Genomic DNA, 19,383 nt, shown 5'->3' with positions numbered 1-19,383 from the left:
TGTTTTCCAACATATTCTTTTTCTTTGTGCTATTTTCTTTACCCAAGCCCACTTTCAAATAATTAATTGGTGAGCTTTGTGGCAACATTCTTGTACCTATTAGCACTTCATCCTGCTATCCAAGGTGGTTTACGACTTCTGTATTTCCTAGCAATTAGATTTTGCTTATCAAGCAAATGGGTTCAAGAGCAATGACATTGCACTGTATCTATGAAAACAGGTCTTCAAAGCACGAAAAATGACATGTTATGTTACTCCTGCTGTTGCTATGGCTACTTTGCCTGCATAATATTGACTAAGGAGATGTCAGAAAATCTGCTAAAGAGCAGAGATTTCTGTATCTTTCTTCCCTCCCTTTCTCCTTCCTTCAGCAAAGACTTACCGAGCAACAATTACACCCTAGGCACTAGACATATAGTAATATTTCTAAAATTCACCTAATATCATATATAACTATATCTATAATAATATAATACTATCTTATGTAAGTATGTATCTACAATATAATATAAATATACAAAATACATAAATATTCATATATAAATAAATTATAAATATATATTTGATCTATGACATATGTATCAGTGCTTACTATTTGACAGGCACTGTTCTAAGAACTCTGCACATAAAAACTCTTTTAATCTTTTTTTCATTTTCTTAACAATCTCTTCTTTTTCTTTCTTTTTAGTTTATAATTTTAAATTTTGTGGGTACATAGTAGGTGTATATATTTAGGGGGTACTTATTCTTAATATAATATCATAAATACATTTTATAGATAAAGAAATTAAGGCATTAAGCAATCAAATGACTTTCCTAATATCATACAACTAGTTACTAGAAGAGAAAGGACCTTAACCCAGGCCTCAGAATCACTACACTATTCAATAGCAGACAAATCTTAAAAATCAAAAACAAACAAACTAACAAAAAGAATCATTACATTGTGCTACTAATCCATTTGTTGAGTATCACATGAAAAAAATTACAAATTATGGCTAATATGATGATGGATAAGTTTTAGGACCTTATAAGGAGCTCAGTCCGGTTCAATGGCTATAGTGAGGGAAGGCATCTCTGAAGAAGGGATGTAGCAGCTGAAATTTGAGGACGAGTTGGAAGTAAGTGGTGTTGGGAGGACAAAGAGAAGATCAAAGGCAGGTGTCAGGCAGAGGGACAGTAGATATGTACCTGCCCCCAAACCCAAATGGAGCCTAGTAGACTCTGTGACTGGAAGCAAAACCTGTAGAGGTGGTGTAGTTAGGTTAGAAACAGTAAGGTCATGCTTTGTGAGTTTTTTATTTCTGGTAGACAGAAAATGGCCCCCAAAGTGACTGTGAATATGTTACCTCGTGTGGCAAAGGGACTTCACTATGTGATTAAACGTACCATGGGCCTTGACAGGCGGAGAGTATGCAGTTGCACCCAATTTAATCACCTAAGTCCTTAAAAGCAGAGACTTTTTCAGCCATGGTCACAAAGAAAAATGTGACTACAAAAAAGAGTCAGGAAGAAGTGACTTTGATGGCTTTGAAGATGAAGACATGGAATAGAGCCAAGGAAGAGGGTGTCCTCTAGAAGCTGGAAATGTAACCAAGTATAATAAGAAACAAAGCCAAACATGTATTTTAAAAAACATGTATGACATAATGTAGCAGTTAGGTATAATATTTGAGTTCTGTCAACTTAGAAAGTTAGATGTTTGCCTGACAAAATGACAGTACTTCTGTTCCATGGAATTGGACCCTTGGAAAAGGAGGGAAACAGCTTTCTCCTATAGAGCCTCCGGAAAGAATGAAGCCCTGAGAACATCTTGTTTATAGCCCCATGAGACCAGGTCAGATTTCTGACTCCAGAACTGTAAGATAATGGATTTGTGTTGCGTTAAACTAAGTTTGTGGTCATTTGTGACAGCAGCGATAGGAAATTAACACATGTCATAAAAAGCTATTGATGGCTTTGAGCAGAGGGACAGCACTATCAAAAATTTTTTTTTGGAACTTCAACAATTTTTTATCACCAAACTTGTGCAGGATTAACGCTTTCACCTGGAGAACAGCAAAAATGACACTCTAACAAGATCAAGGGTGGGAGGGCGCAAACCCAATGAAGACTGTCTCTTAAAAAAAGCATTAAGAAAAAATGCATTATCTGCATAAGCATTGTTTTAAAAACTAAAACGTCCCAGTGTGGCAGAAAAATATCCCAAAGTGATTTCAGTGCACAAAAAGAACAGCATTTGGCAGTCTGTGCTGCCTTAAAAACTCTAACTTAGAATGACCCTAGGAGAAAATCATCCTTCCTCTATTAAAAAAAAAAAAAAATCCCTTTTTTCCTTGTCCTTGTTCAGATTCCATGAAACACTCAAAGAATAACAGGATGAACAACATCCAGCCCACTTCTCTCATCCCCTATCTCTTAAGGCTCACACTCAGGACTATTCCTTAGGAACCTTCACCTCTACTACAATCAGAAAATTGATCCCTAATTTCTGGGCCAGAGTCCTAGAAACTTGCAAATCACCCTCCTGCTTCCTTCAAGGAGAAGCCCCAGGGATCCTTGAAAGATCTAGGGGACGGTGTATCTGGCTGCAACTGGAATGCCTGCCGGGTTGGGCCCAGGGGAGCCCTTTCTCAGCAAAAGCACCCCAACACCTTATTACTGAAAGTCTAACCTACCAGGTAAAACAAAGGAACAGCAGGCACCAAACTACAGCTGTACCAAAAAGGTGCACCTCTCCAACATTAACCATAAAGGTAAGGGAGGTGAGGAGAGCCGAGTGAGTATTTGACCTCATCTGTCTTCTGAGAAGCTTGCATATTTTAGGCCAAAGCCTTGTTGCAGAGAAAGACATTTGGCCAAAGAGTTGTCTTTGCTGTGTCTGGCTGGATAAAGCTGCCATTTCTGGGCATCCTGGTTCAAGGCTGCTTTATGGAAGCTTTGCTCCCTTATGTAGAGTACTTAAGAATTACTGCGGAAATTTTCCATTTGCCTTCATAACTGGCAAATACTTCAACAGCAGTTTCTCAAAAACCACCAACGGAGAAAGACCACCCCTTAAGTTGAGGATCACAGCTCCTTCCAGTCAATGCACTTCTTGCCAGACTTTTGTAGCAGCTCATTGGTTTTAGAAAAATGTCTGCATCCAGTAGGGCATGGTGGCTCACACCTGTAATCCTAGCACTTTGGGAGGCAAACGTGGGTGGATCACTTGAGGTCAGGAGTTCAAAACCAGCTTGGTCATCATGGTGAAACCCAGTCTCTACTAAAAATGCAAAAAATTATCTGGGCATGGTGGTGTGCACCTGTAGCTCCTGCCCAGCTACTCGGGAGGCTGAGGGAGGAGAATCACTTGAACCCAGGAGGTGGAGGTTGCAGTGAGCCAAGATCATGCCACTGCACTCCAGCCTGGGTGAAAGAGCAAGACTCATCTCCAAAAAAAAAGAAAGAAAGAAAGAAAGAAAGAAAGAAAGAAAGAAAGAAAGAAAGAAAGAAAGAAAGAAAGAAAGAAAGAAAGAAAGAAAGAAAGAAAGAAAGAAAGAAAGAAAGAAAGAAAGAAAGAAAGAAAGAAAGAAAGAAAGAAAGAAAGAAAGAAAGAAAGAAAGAAAGAAAGAAAGAAAGAAAGAAAGAAAGAAAGAAAAGTGTCTACATCCAAAGAACCTCTATACGCAGACAACAGGGAGGGTTGAGCCAGCTGCAGAATGTGGTACTATTTCCTATCCATGGCACTGCCCTTCTTCTGAGCATAAGAGCCCCAGAGCAAGAAGACAAGCCAGTCTGAGTTCTGATTTAGCCAGGACACAACTATGTCAGTGAGTTGCTCCCAGCCTCTCTCCTTATAAGAACTGGCTTGATGGGCCAGAATAGTGATACCGCATTGAGTAGAAGAACCCCTTGTTTGGCCCACCCAGATAAATCTCCATGCTGAGGGTGAACAAAACCATCGATGTCTGCATTCAACAATTTTTAAGCATTTTCTGAACTGGGCGGAGGTGGAACAGGTCTTTGCACATGAAAGCAGAGCCTGTGAGCTTGACTGGGTCCATGATATGGATCCTGTATGGGAATGAGAGCCTTCCCATCTCCTATGTCACACATATGGGTCTAGGTTCTGAAAACTTGGTGTGGGGGTGAATAAACAATATAATGTCTGTTTTATTCTGCACAAATCCCATTAGCTTTATAAAATACTCTTTCCTGAACTGCACTGAGGTACTTCTTCCAACTCTCACCAAAACACATGGGTAGTTGTGGACCATGAGTCTATGTTGGGCCATGAGTCTGGGAAGAGACCTGACCTTCCCCTTTAGATGTGAACCAAGCGCTCAGTGCTCAGCAGTGAGGAGGACAGCATGCTGGGCTTATCCTTCCTGGCCCTGGCTTTCTTGATGGGGTGGGCCTCTGCATCTCAGTTCTCCTAAGCTACAGCTGCCACACCAGTCCCCAGGTCGGCCGGCTTGGGACTGTGGGAAAGAGACTTCCCAGCCAGATTGGGAGAGAGGAAGCAGTAGAGTATCTCCTGGCTGTTCTTCCCAGAGCTGAGGAGGAAGCAAATACACAGCCCAAGGACCTACAAGGCTTCCACTGGCTGCAGAAGTCAGCAATTCAAATTTTTAAAAATTAGCTGCATATTTTTATCTGGGTCTCACATTATTTCACTGTGATTTGGGGGTTGTGACGGTTAATTTAATGTCAACTTCACTGGGCTAAGGGATGCCCACATAGCTGATGAAACATTATTTCTGGGCATCCCTTAAAGTCTGTGCGGGTGTTTCTGGAAGAGATCCACATCTGGGTTGGTGGACAGAGTAAAGCAGATGGCCTTCACCAACGCAGGTGAAGTCACCCAATTCACCGAGGGCCCAGAGAGAACAAAAAGGCAGAGGAAAGGTGAGTTTGCTCTCTGCTTAAGCTCAGACACCCAACTTCTTCTGCCCTCAGAGGTCAGCACTTCCGGTTCCAGGTCCCACTCAGATGGGAACTGACACTGTCAGCCCCTCCCCACTCACACCCTTGTTTCTGAAGCCTGCAGACTTGGACAAACTGCACCACGAAATGTCCTGTTTCTCCAGCTTGCCAGTGGCACAGGTGGCAGGTTGTGGGACTTCCCAGCCTCTGTAATCATGTGAGCCAGTTCCTGTACTGGTTCCATTTCTCTGGAAAACCCTGAGACGGGAGTCAAACATCAGCCACATTTTACTAAGCTGTTGACAAAGTTTTCAACTGGGGTTGGAGGAAACTATTTTTCTACATCACAGGACAAACTGTCCTCATTTCTTTCACTAGACATTTGTATCAATTCCTGCTGTTGTCATCAGCCACTGGCACCAATGTCTGACAGCAGCAGAGATTTCCAGGGGCCTTGGTGAATTCCAATGCTGGCCTAACTTGGGGGACCTTAGGTGAGTTGCATAACCTCTCTGAACTTCAATTTCTCTGCTGTCAGATGGAAATTCTGCCAAGGCCTATTCCACGAATGGGTCATTATGAAGATTTTAAAAATAAACCTAACTGTCTGAACTTTAATCTTGTCACAGAGTAGAGCTCAACAAAAGCTACTTTCTCTTTTTCTGTGTAGTTGCTTCCAGTGCTCCGGTGGCTTCTGGGTCAGGCAATGCAGTAAATGACTGGACAACTATAGCCATGAACATGAACTATTCATGTAAATGTAAGGGCCAGGGGAGAATCAATTATCAGCATAAAGATGACAGGCAAGCCTCTCTCCATAGAAATGTTTTCTTATTATATTCCAAAGGATTATAACTCTCTGTGTCCTCCATTATCCTAGTTATTGGCTGGAGTGATAGGAATGAGCTGTTGCCGACAGCGGTGTTACTCATGAGAACATGACTGCTGGTCGACAGCTCTGTGCAGGGACAGACAATGGCTTGTCCCAGCTGGAGGAAGTCCTCCGTCTAGTGACTTAGGGAAGTAGTAAAAGGAGACAACCAGGTAATTACCAACCCCCCACACACTTTCCATAAATAATGTAGCCGTTCCCTGTATATCTATCCCTGATATAATACATCTTTTCTTTGTTTCTGATGAATAGACATAAACCTAAAAAGGAAGTATCCTGAGTATGTCTTGGCCACTTTTACTATATAGACAGATTGATGGGTGCTTAAAATTTCAGTACAGATATCAGTAGGGCAGTAGGGTCCCTCTGCTTCTTATAATCTAGCTAAGAGTGGGTCAGACTATGGAATGTCTGTGTCCTTCAAGAGTCCTCTGATTTTTAGAATCACTTCTGACTCCAGGCACCCTACTTCTGCTGATTTGGAGAATTTTAGGAACCATCTGAGTCCTTCCAGTTTCTAATTGTCAAACCAACCTGGAAGCCAGAAGGCAGAGGTACCTGTGGATGTAGTTGACACAGCTGAGCCTCCCAGCACAGAAAGCAGGGTGGAGCTGAAGATGCTAGTGCAATACGTGAGCATGTGTGCATATACAAGATGCCATGTGGGCTTGGGTGATAGAGTCCTTTGTGTGTCTGTATAGGATTGGGAGTGGAGTGCACTGGTGCATCCCTGACCAGTTGGAGATGGGAGAAGCATGGGGTGTTCCCTTCCAAGATTCCAATTCCCTTCTTCAGATGTACTCTTGAATTCAGCTAGACCAGACAGCACAGGAAAGCTGCTGGCTAATCCACGCCTCTTCTGGTTTCTTGGCTGATTTGGAGTTCCCTGGGCCCTCCCTAAGTGTAAGTGTCACCCTCAGCAGACCCTGAGTGACACAGCAAGCAAGATACAAAGGGGACGGGGAGCTCTGATGGGAATCAGGATGTAAAGAGAGCCCATCTTAGGACAGGGGCCTTTGCAAAAAATCAGGCCAGGGAGGGCATTCCAGCACGCAGCGTTCACCCGAGAGGAGGGAACATCACCTTGTAGGCAAAGACTGAGAATATGCAATAGCTGAGGGATTCTCAGGACCCCTCCCCTGCTTCCCCATGGGCTTAGGCCATCTCCTCACTTGCTCACGGGGTTCTCTCCGGCAGATCTGCCCTCCCACTCGTACTTCCTTCATTTCCCAACACGTCTGCTTAACATCTTGCTCCCTTCTCTTAGGCACTTTTGTTTTATCACTTAATTTTTAACTGTCTTCCCCACTTCCAATCTCACGTTCCCTCAAAACACTTCTCATTGCCGCCATGAGGTCTCTCACGCCCAGGGATGTTATTCTGACCGTATAAACCTAGAAAACCATATCTGAACACAACAACATAATTTGAAGATGTTGTCCAACATCCTGCTACACTCAGCTTAGTCCCCTAGCTTGAGCTGGCTCTGCTCACAGCCCTAGGAAAGACACTTTTTCCTACCTGTATGATACCACACTCGCAGGTCACAGCCAATTGTGTCAGGTACATTTACTGACTCTGGAGAAGACAAGCCATGGGTGGCCAGTGCCCACTCAGATCTGTTATTGCCCAACTCTTTGAACAATTGAGGGAGTTTGGAACAGAGTCAAGTGAGTGTAGAGCACTAGAGAGATGTCTCTGGCCAGTGAGATCCCCATCACTGCCCTCTGTCCATCCTTCTTTCTTCTTTCTTTAGCTCGGTCACCCACCCAGGCTGGAGTGCAGTGGCATGATCTCAGCTCACTGCAGTGTCCGCCTCCTGGGTTCAAGCAATTCTCCTGCCTCAGCTTCCCAAGTAGCTGGGAATACAGGCACCCGCCACCATGCCTGGCTAATTTTTTTATATTTTTAGTAGAGACGGGGTTTCATCATGTTGGCCAGGCTGGTCTGGAACTCCTGATCTCAGGCGATCCGCTTGCCTTGGCCTCCCAAAGTGCTGAGATTACAGGTATGAGCCACTGTGCCCAGCCTGCCCATCCTTCTTAAGTACCATTTGTTTAAGTCTGTGGATTTAAACCAGAATGCAAAACTGGACTGCAGATCACCTAGCTAGGCACCGTTTTCTTTGTCTGTTGATCCAGGTCAAGGGTTTGATGAGTTTCACTGATACCCATCAGGAGTTTAAAGACCAAGGGCAAGAGAATCATGGGGTCTACCTTTGGCCGCATTCTGGTTGGGCCCACCCTACAACAAGAAGTTGTCTTTATAACACTTTCTTTATAAAACCTTATATAACATATACACATTTTATAGATATATACATATAACTTTATAAAGTTTTCTTTATAAAACCCAGTCATTGAAGATTTTTCTTTTGTATTTTTAAATAATAGGCATTTTCATCTGAATAGCTCGTGAGCAAGTCAGTGGGGACAAGGACAGCAGTTAAAGAGTCTGTGTGTATCCACACTGGAGCAGCAGCCTGGAATAGCCAGAGAACTTGGGCTTTGAACTCAAACTAAACTGGGTGCAAATCTAAGCTCCAACACTTCCCAGCCGTGACTTTGGGCAAGATGTTTGAACTCACTCATTTATTTACTCAGCAAATATCTGTTGAGCCCCTACTATGGCCTGACTAGGTGCTAAGCCCTGGGACTACAGCAGAAATCAGACAGACATGCTCTGTCTTTACTAAGCTTCAACATAGCAAAGAACTAAGCAGTTATCCTATCTGTGTTGTTAAGACAATAACTATTGTAAGAGCCACTGTGAGATCAGAATATATATATGTGTGTATATATACACATATACACACTCATACACACCTCACAGGCCTCCATCAACATGACCCTGTTCTCTTTTGTTTGAGTGAAACAGCTTCTGGGCAGCTTGATGCTTTCTAGATCTTGGCCTCCTGGCTATGTCTGCATATCTTCTTCAACATCTAAGGAGTACTTACTGAGTGTCGATAATCTGCCTGGCACTGTTCCAGGCACTTGGGACACATCAGTGAACAAGACAAAGTCCCCAGGCGCATGGAGGTGCTAGATGGAGCCAAATGATGAATCACTGACATACCAAAGACATAAATTGTGCACTGTCTCAGTTCCCGAGGCCCCACAAGCAGACTCTGAGGTAAGAGCTGGTGCAGGGACATTACCTGGGAGGTCATTCCAGGAAGCACAGGTGAGGAAGAGGGATGGGGAGGCAAGGCAGGGGAGAGAAAGATAATTAAAAACACATTAGTAGCCCGGGCAACATGAGCAAACTCTATCGCTACTAAAAACAAAAAAATTAGCTGGATACAGTGGTGCACCCCTGTAGTCCTAGCTACTTGGGAGACTGAGGTGGGAGGATCACCTGAGCTTGGGAGGCAGAGGTTGTAGTGAGCCAAGATTGCACCACGGCACTCCAGCCTGGGCAACAGAGCAAAACCCTGTCTCAAACAAACAAACAAACAAACAAACAAAAAGCATTAGTGAGCAAAGGGTTAGGGTTAGAGTTAGCCTGTTTTTAAACATCACAAGCATCAAATCATACAGGATGCATGTATCTTTGTCCTACTCTTTCTACCTAGTCAACATCATGGATGTGAGATCCTTCCATGTCCCTGGATTGGTCTGAAGATTGCTCCTTCTCATTGCAGCGCAGTAGTCCACCATGTGACTCTACCATAATTTACTTCCCAGCCCAGGGACTTTGCATTGTTTCTGATTTGGGGCTGTAAGCACCGCTCTGAAGGTCTCTCTTAGTTGAACACATGCTCATTTCTATCTGGTATTTACCCAATGAGGCAGAATAGAGTCTGGAGACAGGGAACCTAATGCTGATTTGTGCTGACTTCCTAGAACTGAATCCAAAGGAAAACCCCAGCTTTCTACACCCAAGTAACAAAAGGATCAGAGGCTACTCCCTTTGCACTGCCTTGCAGATGAAAACTGAAAAGTACCTATAATTGGTCTCCTCCCTCAACCAATCAGACTGGTCGTGGGGCCAAGTCTTCGTGTGTAACTTTGCTTCACTTCACCCTCTGATTGGTCACCTTCTGTGACCTTCTGTGACCAATCAGAATGGCTGCAGGCCAAATCTTCTTTTACACAGGGCGTAACCAAGTAACGAATGGGAAACCTCTGGAGGGTAAACTCCAGAAAATTCTGTAACCAACGATCTTGAGCCACTTGCTCAAGCCAGCCTCCCACTCTGTGGAGTGAATTTTTGTTCACAGACATCTGTACTTTCATTGCTTCATTGCTTTCTTTGTGCGTTTTGTCCAATTTTTTGTTCAAAACACCAAGAATTTGGATGACAGGTAGTCAAGACCCTCCACTGGTAACACCAGGAGTGGAATCGTTGGGTTGTAGAGTTTGCATAGATTCAGCTTTGGAAAATAATTAGCAGATGTTTTGCAGACCAATTCTGAAAAAAAGAAAATAGTTACAGGTTTGACTGTTTTATACTCAACATGAAAATAGTTTGTAGACAGTCCCATGCGGGGTTAAAAATAAATATTTTTATAGCTGAAATGACTTACTCTATTAAGAAGAAGAATGTCAGTGAGAAAATTGGCCCTCTTGTCGGCCAATATCCAGGCCTTTGGGGAACACCTGAGGAAGCATCTTCCTCATTTGCCACTTTAAATTTAAAACATGCCATAGGGGGACAGCTGGAGGAATGCAAGTGCCTCAAATGCTGTCTCTTATTCCCCTAAAGGGGTGTCTCTGCTTCAATTTCCAGAAATCCACATGTCATCTCCACCATTTTCAGGCTCAGGGAAGATGTTTATTGTTCGGTAGATACCTGTAAGCCTCAAGATTTGGGGAGTAGGGGGATATGGAGCAGTTGTGAGGATGTGAATTCTTGATTCAGACACACCAGGTATTAAAGCTTGAATCCTAGTTTGTGATCTTGGATGAATTATTTCCCCTTTTGGGTTCTGGTTTCTTCATCTGCAAAATGGACAAAATAACAGTTCTTGTCATTGAGAGAGATTATGGAAAGGACAGTCTGAAATGCATGAAAAGGAATTAGCATGGGGCTAGCGCCTAATTCTCAGAAAACATTAACTGCAATCAGCATCATCGCTGTGGTCATTTGTATTTGCTAGCTGTCAGAGTGGGGATGTTCCCAGCTGTGCAGCACCCAAGTGGGCACTGCAGGTTCATTCTCCCCACCTCTTTCTTCCATGAGGCAACTAAGTCATCACTCTCCCCACCCCCAGCTCTCTGCGGTAGCAGAAGAATCCAGGCTACAAGTGCCAGAATCACATCACACTGAGCTTGCTAATCCTTTTTGCCCTCAGATGTGGTTAGCTGGGGAGGGGAAAGGCAAGAGGAGGGAGGTTGGCAAGTTGCAAACCCAGGACAACAAAGCTGAGCTGCCTGAAGCCTGCAGCCAGGAGCAAACGGAAACAAATTAGTTCAATCCCAGAATGTAAACCGGCTTTGACAGAGATGCATGGAAAAGCCATGCAAGGAAAGCCTGCTGCAATTTCTCATCTAGTTAGCAGAGGGATCAATGCCATGGGCACAGGCCCCGTAGACAACACTGCACGTGGCAGCGTGTGCAGGGCCTGGGGCCTGGGACCCCCCTTTGGGGTTCCCAGATGCATCGGGTGCCAAGGTCAGCTTTGGGGGAAGGGGACTTGCCCTCAGATGTTCTAGTCCATGTATTATAGTGCCTGAGAGTCCTGCATGACAGCTTGATTCGGGGATATAGAATTTTAGGACTTGGAGGATATTCTGTCCAGAGATTTTTATATTCTAGAATTCTATGAATGTGCACTGGGGGCTAGGAGGACGCTGTGAAGATAGGGAAACACTGAATAATAGGTGGGCTCCCGGCTTCAAACAGAGCTTTCATATGTTTCGGATTGGGATGAACCACATGAAATTGCCATTTTTATTGGTCAAAAGCAGTTCATGATTGACAATTTCTTTTGGTTACATGAGATGCAGGCTGGATTTGATCCTGAGCAAGCCACCAGCTCCAGGAGGATGGGACAATGGGGTGCAAATCACTTCTCCATCTCTGGACCTGAAACAGGACCTGGCATATGCCACAGCTGGAATAGCAAATGAATGAAGCAGGTGTCAATGCCCTCATGGGTTCTTTCTCTATTCATTCATATATTTGTGAACAAGCATTCACTGGTATTAGTATGCATCAGATATTAAATGCTGGGTTACAACAATTAATCTATACTTTATTTAAGTATAGTTAAATTACTTTAACAGCAGACAGACATTGACTTTCCCTGAGGCCATTTATAGTGCAGTGGGTGAGACAGACATTAAACATACAGTGGCCTGAGTGTTAGTTACAATTGTGATAAGTGGTACAAAGGAAAGAGGGCATATAATCATTGAGTGTTGGATGCGGCTTGGATGTTTTGTCCTCTCCAGATCTCATGTTCAAATGTAATCCCCCGTGTTGGAGGTGGGTCACATGCTAAGCGTCTGGGTCATGGGGACAAATTCCTCATGAATTTGGGTGCTGTCCTCAGATAATGAGTGAGTTCTGGCTCTGAGTTCACACAAGATCTGGTTGTTTAAAAGAGTGTGGCACCTCCCCATCTCTGTCTGGCTCCTCCTCTCACCCTGTGATACTCTGGCTCTCCCTTTGCCTTTCACCATGATTGGAGGCATTCTGAGGCCTCACCAGAAGCAGATGCCAGCACCATGCTTCCTGTACAGACTGCAGAACTGTGAGCCCAAATAAACCACTTTTCTTTATAAATTACCCAGCCTCAGGTGTTCCTTTATAGTAATGCAAGAACAAACTAACATAGTACTCATTAGGTGCAAAGTGCAAGGGTGGCCACTGGGAAGGTTACAGTAATAAGATGCTGCCCAGCTGCCAAGAGAAGAAAGTGTAGTAGGCAGTATTCTGCTCACAAAGATTTGGTGTCTCTCCTTTGGAAGAATTGTTCTTATCTCACCTATTGAGCTCAGGCATGGCCATGTGACTTGTTTTAGCCAATGAAATGTGAGCATGAGTGATTAGTCATTTCCAGGCAGAAGATTCAAGCCTCAGTGTGCCATGCTCTCTTTCCCTGCTGCCACACACTGCTGCTTCTTTAGCAAGGGTCCTGGAATACAGGCCCTGGGAAGCAGAGTCCTCAGCCCTTCCCAATGGGTGCAAAAATCACCTAAGAATTTCAGGTTGTTTGTTTCAGACTGTTTCAGCATAAGCTTGTCTGACTAACAGCAGTCATCCATGCCCTTGCCCTAATCTAATATGAAACCATGTTATAGACTTCCATATTCCTCTCCAGTGTCAAGTACAGTAGCTTCCATGTGGTAAGTACCAGTAAATGATTGTGAATGAACAATGCAGCACAGGTTGTGGTAACTGCCATAAAAGAAGGGCAAATCTGGTGTCCTGAGAGCTCAGAGAAGGGAGAGCTCAGCTTTAAGCTCCAGAATGAGAGCATCTTGAGCACAGACTGACCCTAAATGCTGGGTAAATAACAATGAGTATTATGATCACTGTTATCATTCTAGTCCAGTTGTGTTTGGGGAATGGCTTGCAGGTGAGTGAGAGTGGAACACATCATACTGTCCGTGATCTTTCTTTATACTCCAGAGGGCATGAACTCTAGTAGCTATGGCCTTATATTCTTAGAGCCTCACGATCAGAGAAAGGCATGCATCCTTCTCAGCTCAAATTTCTTAAATCCCAGGGAAGACTTCCTATTGGCTCAATTGAAGTCACATGTCTTTTCTTGAACCAATCAATAACTGTGGTCTCTGGGTAAAATCCAGTTCAATAGCCCAGCCAAAATTTGGTCCAAAAAGAACAGTATCTGTTCTAGGAAGAACAGAGTCAGAGTCAGAGTCATCGTGAGTCAGGCAGGCTCCCCATTTTTATAAGTTTTATGCAATCATTTATTGAGTACTTACTGCTCTATGGAAGACTTTGTGCTTGGCACTGTGGAGGAATATAGAAGACATAGAAGCAGAAGGGGTATTGGGACTTGAGGAGGCAGAGGCAAGGAAAAAGTAAAGCCCAGACTGAGTCCAGCCCCTACTGCACAGACACTCCCTCTGGGCTGCCCTGCCCTGGAATGTCTCTCCACCAGAAAGCTCTGGTACCCTCCCAGCACAGTCCCCAAAGAGCTAAAAATCAAGGCCACTCACTCCTGAGCCTGACAGCCAAGCTGGATGAGAATGAATGGGGCTCTGTGAGGCATCTTGCAGCCTTCTTGACAATGCTCTGGCCCGTGCACTCTGTTCTCGTGGTTTCTGTCTCCTCTTCTGTGTTTACAGGGTTGGGCAGCTGCTACAGCCCTTGTCTCTTCCCTGGGTGCCTCAGAGTGACAGAGATGAAGAAGTCACTTGGCTCTAGGAAATGTGGCCTGGCTCTGATATGGTTTGGCTTTGTGTCCCCACCTAAACCTCATCTGGAATTGTAATCCCCACGTGTTGAGGGAGGGAGGTGTTTGGATCATGGGGGCAGTTTCCCCCATGCTGTTCTCATGATAGTGAGTTCTCACGAGATCCGATGGTTTTGTAAGTGTATGGAAAACTCCTCCTTTGCTTACTCTTCTCTGTCTTGCTGCCTTGTGAAGGTGACTGCTTCCCCTTCTGCCATGATTATAAGTTTCCTGAGGTCTCCCCAGCCATGCAGAACTGTAAGTCCATTAAAGCTCCTTTGTTTATAAATTACTCAGTCTCAGGTATTTCTTTATAGCAGTGTGAGAATGAACTAATACAGTGTGAGAACTAATACAGTGTAAGAATGAACTAATAACAGTGTGAGAACAAACTACAAGCTCTGTCCACAGTCAGCACTATGCAGTAGGCACTGAAGCGAGACAGAACTAAGTCTAACCAGAATGCTGTCACTCACAAGCTGGCTGGCATGGGATGTTAGAGCAACTGGGAATGTGCTGGGCAGTACGTAGTATTAAAATAGGACTGCAGTGACTAAAACAAATCAGGGTGTATTTTTCATGCCTACAAGAAGTTCAGGTTTAGTGGCTCAACCACCAAAGGGCCACCAACTCTGAAACTCTTTGGGCCTTTTCATTTTGCAAGCTGGCCTCAGTAGTGTGAGGCATTGCATCTGTCAGCAGATGAGCACCGAAGAGGGGTTTAGGGCGGGGCAAAGGCAGTGGGACATGTCTTGTCTGTCTCTTTTTATCATGAGAGCAAAACCCTTCCCAGAAACTTCCAGCAGGCTTAGATCTTATTGGCCAGATCAAAAGAAACAGGGAAAACAGATATTTTGTTTCTCCAGTCTTCATAGTGGAAGACAACAAGTGAAAAAAGTATTGGGAACAACCGTAGGTCAGCCAGTTGTCCGTGTCTGCTCCAGGAAGTTACCTTCTTAGCCCCATGCACTAGTTTCCTAGAGATTCCGGAACAAAAGACTGCAAACTTTGAGTGGCTTAAAAAACAGAAGTTTTTTGCCTCACAGTTCCAGAGGCAAGAAGTCCAAGACTGGTGTTGACAGTGTTGGTTCCTTCTGAGGGCTGAGAGGGAGGATCTGCTCCCAGTCCCTGCTTCAGCTTCCCAGGGCTGGCTTGACATCTTTGGCATTCCTTGGCTTGGAGAAGCATCACCCTGCCTCCTGCCTTCATCATCACATGGTGTTCTCCCAGGGTGTGTGTCTGCTTCCACATTTCCCCTCTTCATCAGAACTCCAGTCTTACTGGATTACAGTCCACCCTAATGACCCCACTTCAATTTCATTAGCTCTGTAAAGACCCTGCCTCCAGATAAGGTCACATTCTGCGATACTGGCGGTTAGGATGTCAACATATAAATTTGAGGGGGACACAGTTCAACCCATAACAGTCCCCTTTCTTAATCTATAAAATGAGTACAAGAGTTCCTGCCCCACGCTGGCTGTAAGACTTAAACGGGGTGATCCACATAAGGAACTCCCATCAATGCTGGCCCAGAGTGAGGACCCAATATACAGCTGCTGTGTGCGGCTCCCGGGGCTCCGCACCTCTAGGGCTGAGGCTAAGGTCAGGGCCAATGAAAGGAAGATGAGGCCTAGAAGGAGAGAGGCCCATCAGTTCCCAGCCCCTAGAGTTTGCCCGTGTCCCCAGTGGGACAGACATGACCTGACAACTGACTAGCTGACCCTCATGATCCAAGATGGCCCCATCCTTGGCTAGTCAGGACAGGGTGGCCTCACATACTTGGTCCCACAGAGCTCCCATTTCCAGGAAAGTAACCTTTAGCAGCTCCAAGGGAAAGGTGGAGGAGTGGGCTCCCCAGCCCTCACTTGGCAATCTCTTCTCTTCTGGGCAGTAATGGAATCCACCTTTTCTTCTGGGGGCCACTTCCAACAAGAGCAGGACGGGCTGCGATCCCAGGTTCCGAGGGGCTGCTGTCTCTTCCCACTTGAGTGTTTTGAGTAAATTACAAGGCTCTTATCAGTGGTGGGGGCTTTATTGTTCTGCCAGGACATCTCCCTTTGTCAAAAACACAATAACTTGTTGTTAAGTGGTACTTTTTTAGGTTTTCCAAGCAGACAGACTAATTGTATCTTTTAATCTGGGTCAAACTGCTCTTGCTTATTACAAATTGGCTCTGAATCCTAAAAAGAGAGGGGGAAATGTGAGGAGCATTTGCAAATAATTTAGAGGCAGAATTACCTTCAGACAAACATTATGTCATATTGGGGAGAAATGCTTACCCAGACCTCAGCCTAGTTATGCTCTGGTTGGCCCAGAGGGAAGCTGAGGGACAGAGAATGTTCCCTGCTACAGATTCTGGCTACTCATGGAGCTTGTGAATGAGGGGAGCCAATTTGGGCATAGAACCAGGCATTACAGCCTGGATAATGATTCCCAGAAGTATCTGTTCCTAATCCTGTAACCTGTAAATATTACCTTATTTGGAAAAAGGGGTATTCATAGATTTTACTGCATTAGGGAGTTTATGCTGGGTTATTTAGGTGAGTCTTAAATGCAATCACAACTGTCCTTATAAGAGAAATATGGAGGGAGATATGACACAGACAAAAGAAGAAGACAGAGCTTAGAGTGATGCAGCCACAAGCCAAGCCTTGCCAGCAGCCACCAGATTCTCCTAGAGCCCCTAGAGGGACTAGGGTCCTGCTGATACCTTAATTTTAGTCTAGTAAAACTGACTCAAGGCCTCTGACCTCCAGAACTATAAGAGAATACATTTTCATTATTTTAAACAACCAAGTGTGTAGAAATTTGTTACTGCAGCTTTAGGAAACTAATGCACCAGGAGATTCCTGTTGGTGGCTCCACTCTACCCAAAGAGGACTTTCCAAGGCTGAAGAGGCCCCCAAGAGACATGGAAAGTCTCACAGAAAAGATTGGCCATTGGCTGGTGGTGTTCTAGCTCCTGTGTTGCCACTTCCTAGTTGTGTAACCCTCTCTGAACCTCAGTTGCTTCATTAGAAAAGCAAGAATAACCAATCTCCTCACTACATTGTTGGAGTATTAAATGACAGGGCACACATAAACCAGAAGATGGCATGTCACCACTGATGATCAGGGAAGGTTACTTTTTTGTTTAATTTTTATTGTTATGCCTCCATTGACTTTCCAGGGGCTATTGTCAGAGTCATCAAGCAGTTTCTTGGGGCACTCTAAACTGTACTCATATCCTGTGCAAACCCTTTAATTTGCCAGGCAGTGCTATTTGTAAACTTCATGAGCTCAGATCATTGAGGGTTAATTTCTCATGACTCAAAACAGTTTGCAGAAAACGTTGATGGCAACGTAAAGCAAAATGGTGCTCAAGCCAGAAAGGTGACATCCATAACAATGAGGCCAAGAGAGATATTTATTTCACCCAATTCACCAAAAAGAACACTATTTTTGAAAAAGGCAATTGAAGAATTAGCCATATCTATGCACCTCTGATAATTGTCCTTGGGTTGAGGCAAGGCTGGCCTTAACTACATTCATGATGTGTTTCCAGGGATACTCCTGGACTACCCACCTTTGAAATAACTTCACTATCAGAACTGTAAATTCCACTGTTAGAGATTTATCCCTTTGGTGAGCTCAAGCAGGGACCAATTGAGAGTCAAGTATCACTAAGAAGCCAGTTCCAGTTATTAATAACTTAATAAATTGCAGTTTGCAATTTAAAACCTTCCAGTGTCTTCCTGATGCTTCAGAAAAAAAACTACATAATTTTCATGGTCTCCAAGGCCTCCACAATCTGATCTTCTCCTCCTTGCCCTTGTATGTTTCTTCTAGTTGTTCAAATGTTCTATGATCTCTCTCTCTCTCCTGCCTCAGGCCTTTACACAGGTTGCTCTATCTGGAGAAGATATTTAAAACATACTGACCTCCTGGGGCTGGGAACTATACAGGGAAGGGGAAGAGTGAACATGAAGATAATGGGACATGGTCTTCACACTCAAGATGCTTGTCTTCAAGTAGGAGTCACAGCTGAAAAGAAACTGAGAACAGTCAGAGCAAGCAGCCCAGATGCGAGACAGCTAAACGCTACAGGTCTTAGGAGAGACCATTTCTCCTAGAGGTGGTGGAGGGGATACAGGAGGCAGCAGAACCTTTGAAGGATGCATCACACTTAGCCATGGGGGGAAGACTGCTGTAGAGAGTAATTTCTAGGGGCAGCTCAGGCAAAGACACTGAGGGGGCAGAATGTGAACATTCAGAGAAGAACAACAGCTGGAACAAACACTGAGCACCAGGAAATTACCCCAGATCACAGCAGTCCCTCATGACCTGACCCTGCCCATCTCCCCATTTCCTCTCACTTACAGTGGCCCAGCCACGTGGGCCTTCCATCTGCGACCCCAGTGAGTTTGTGGTTCCTCACTTAGGGCCTTGGCTCATCCCTTCACTCCGCCTGGAAGCTTTCTCCCTCATCCCTCCCATGGCTGCCCCCTTCTCACCCTCTCCATCTCAATCACTCCCCATTGAGGCTTTTGCTACCATCCCATCCAAAGTGTGTCCATGCTATTTTGCTCACTCAGTGCCCCTTTCTTGGTACTTCCTGACATGTAGCACAATTTGAGATTGTATTTTTCTTTGTAGATGATCTAATTAATGTCTGTCTCCCCGCTTATATCATGAGCTCTGAGAGGCTAGAAAAGGGTTTGTTTGTCCAGTACTTGAGGAAGCTTGGGAGAGTGGGCACCCAGTGGAAATTCATCAAATTAGTTGGTGTGTGTGCATGATTGTGTGTGCACATGTATGCATGTGTGTGTTTGTGTTATGGCTAAAGACTAAGATGGGTTAATGTACAACATAGATTTTAAAATTATCAAATTAATTAATTGTGCTCTTGTATACTTTAACTCTGAAAGTTAATTATTTGTCTGCTGAAGGCCTGCTGCCTTGGTCAGAGATGTGAGCACAGGGGAAGATACAGTAAATGGTGGCATCCCAGTTTGCAATGAGAAGCATAGAATTCAAGCACATTTATGAAATACAGACATCACTTAGCACAGATCTGGAACCAGGCATAACTCCTTCAGGTGACAATTGGTCTCAAGCATAGACCAGAATGGAGTTATAGAAATACAAGCCAGTAGCCTGTAATCCCAGCTCTTTGGGAGGCCAAGGCGGGCAGATGACTTGAGGTCAGGAGTTCGAGAACAGCCTGGCC

The 19,383-nt window shown here is 44.5% G+C and overlaps 1 pseudogene; it reads right to left on the bottom strand.

Annotated features, from left to right (window-relative positions):
* Positions 1–3,650: 3,650 nt before the first annotated feature.
* On the bottom strand, positions 3,651–18,617 carry LOC105492266 (uracil-DNA glycosylase pseudogene; annotated as a pseudogene).
* Positions 18,618–19,383: the final 766 nt, after the last annotated feature.

The sequence above is a fragment of the Macaca nemestrina genome, chromosome 18 (genome assembly GCF_043159975.1).
Source record: "Macaca nemestrina isolate mMacNem1 chromosome 18, mMacNem.hap1, whole genome shotgun sequence".
NCBI lineage: Eukaryota > Metazoa > Chordata > Mammalia > Primates > Cercopithecidae > Macaca > Macaca nemestrina.
The sequence above is the reverse complement of the archived record's forward strand: the minus strand, read 5'-3'. Positions and strand labels throughout refer to the sequence as shown.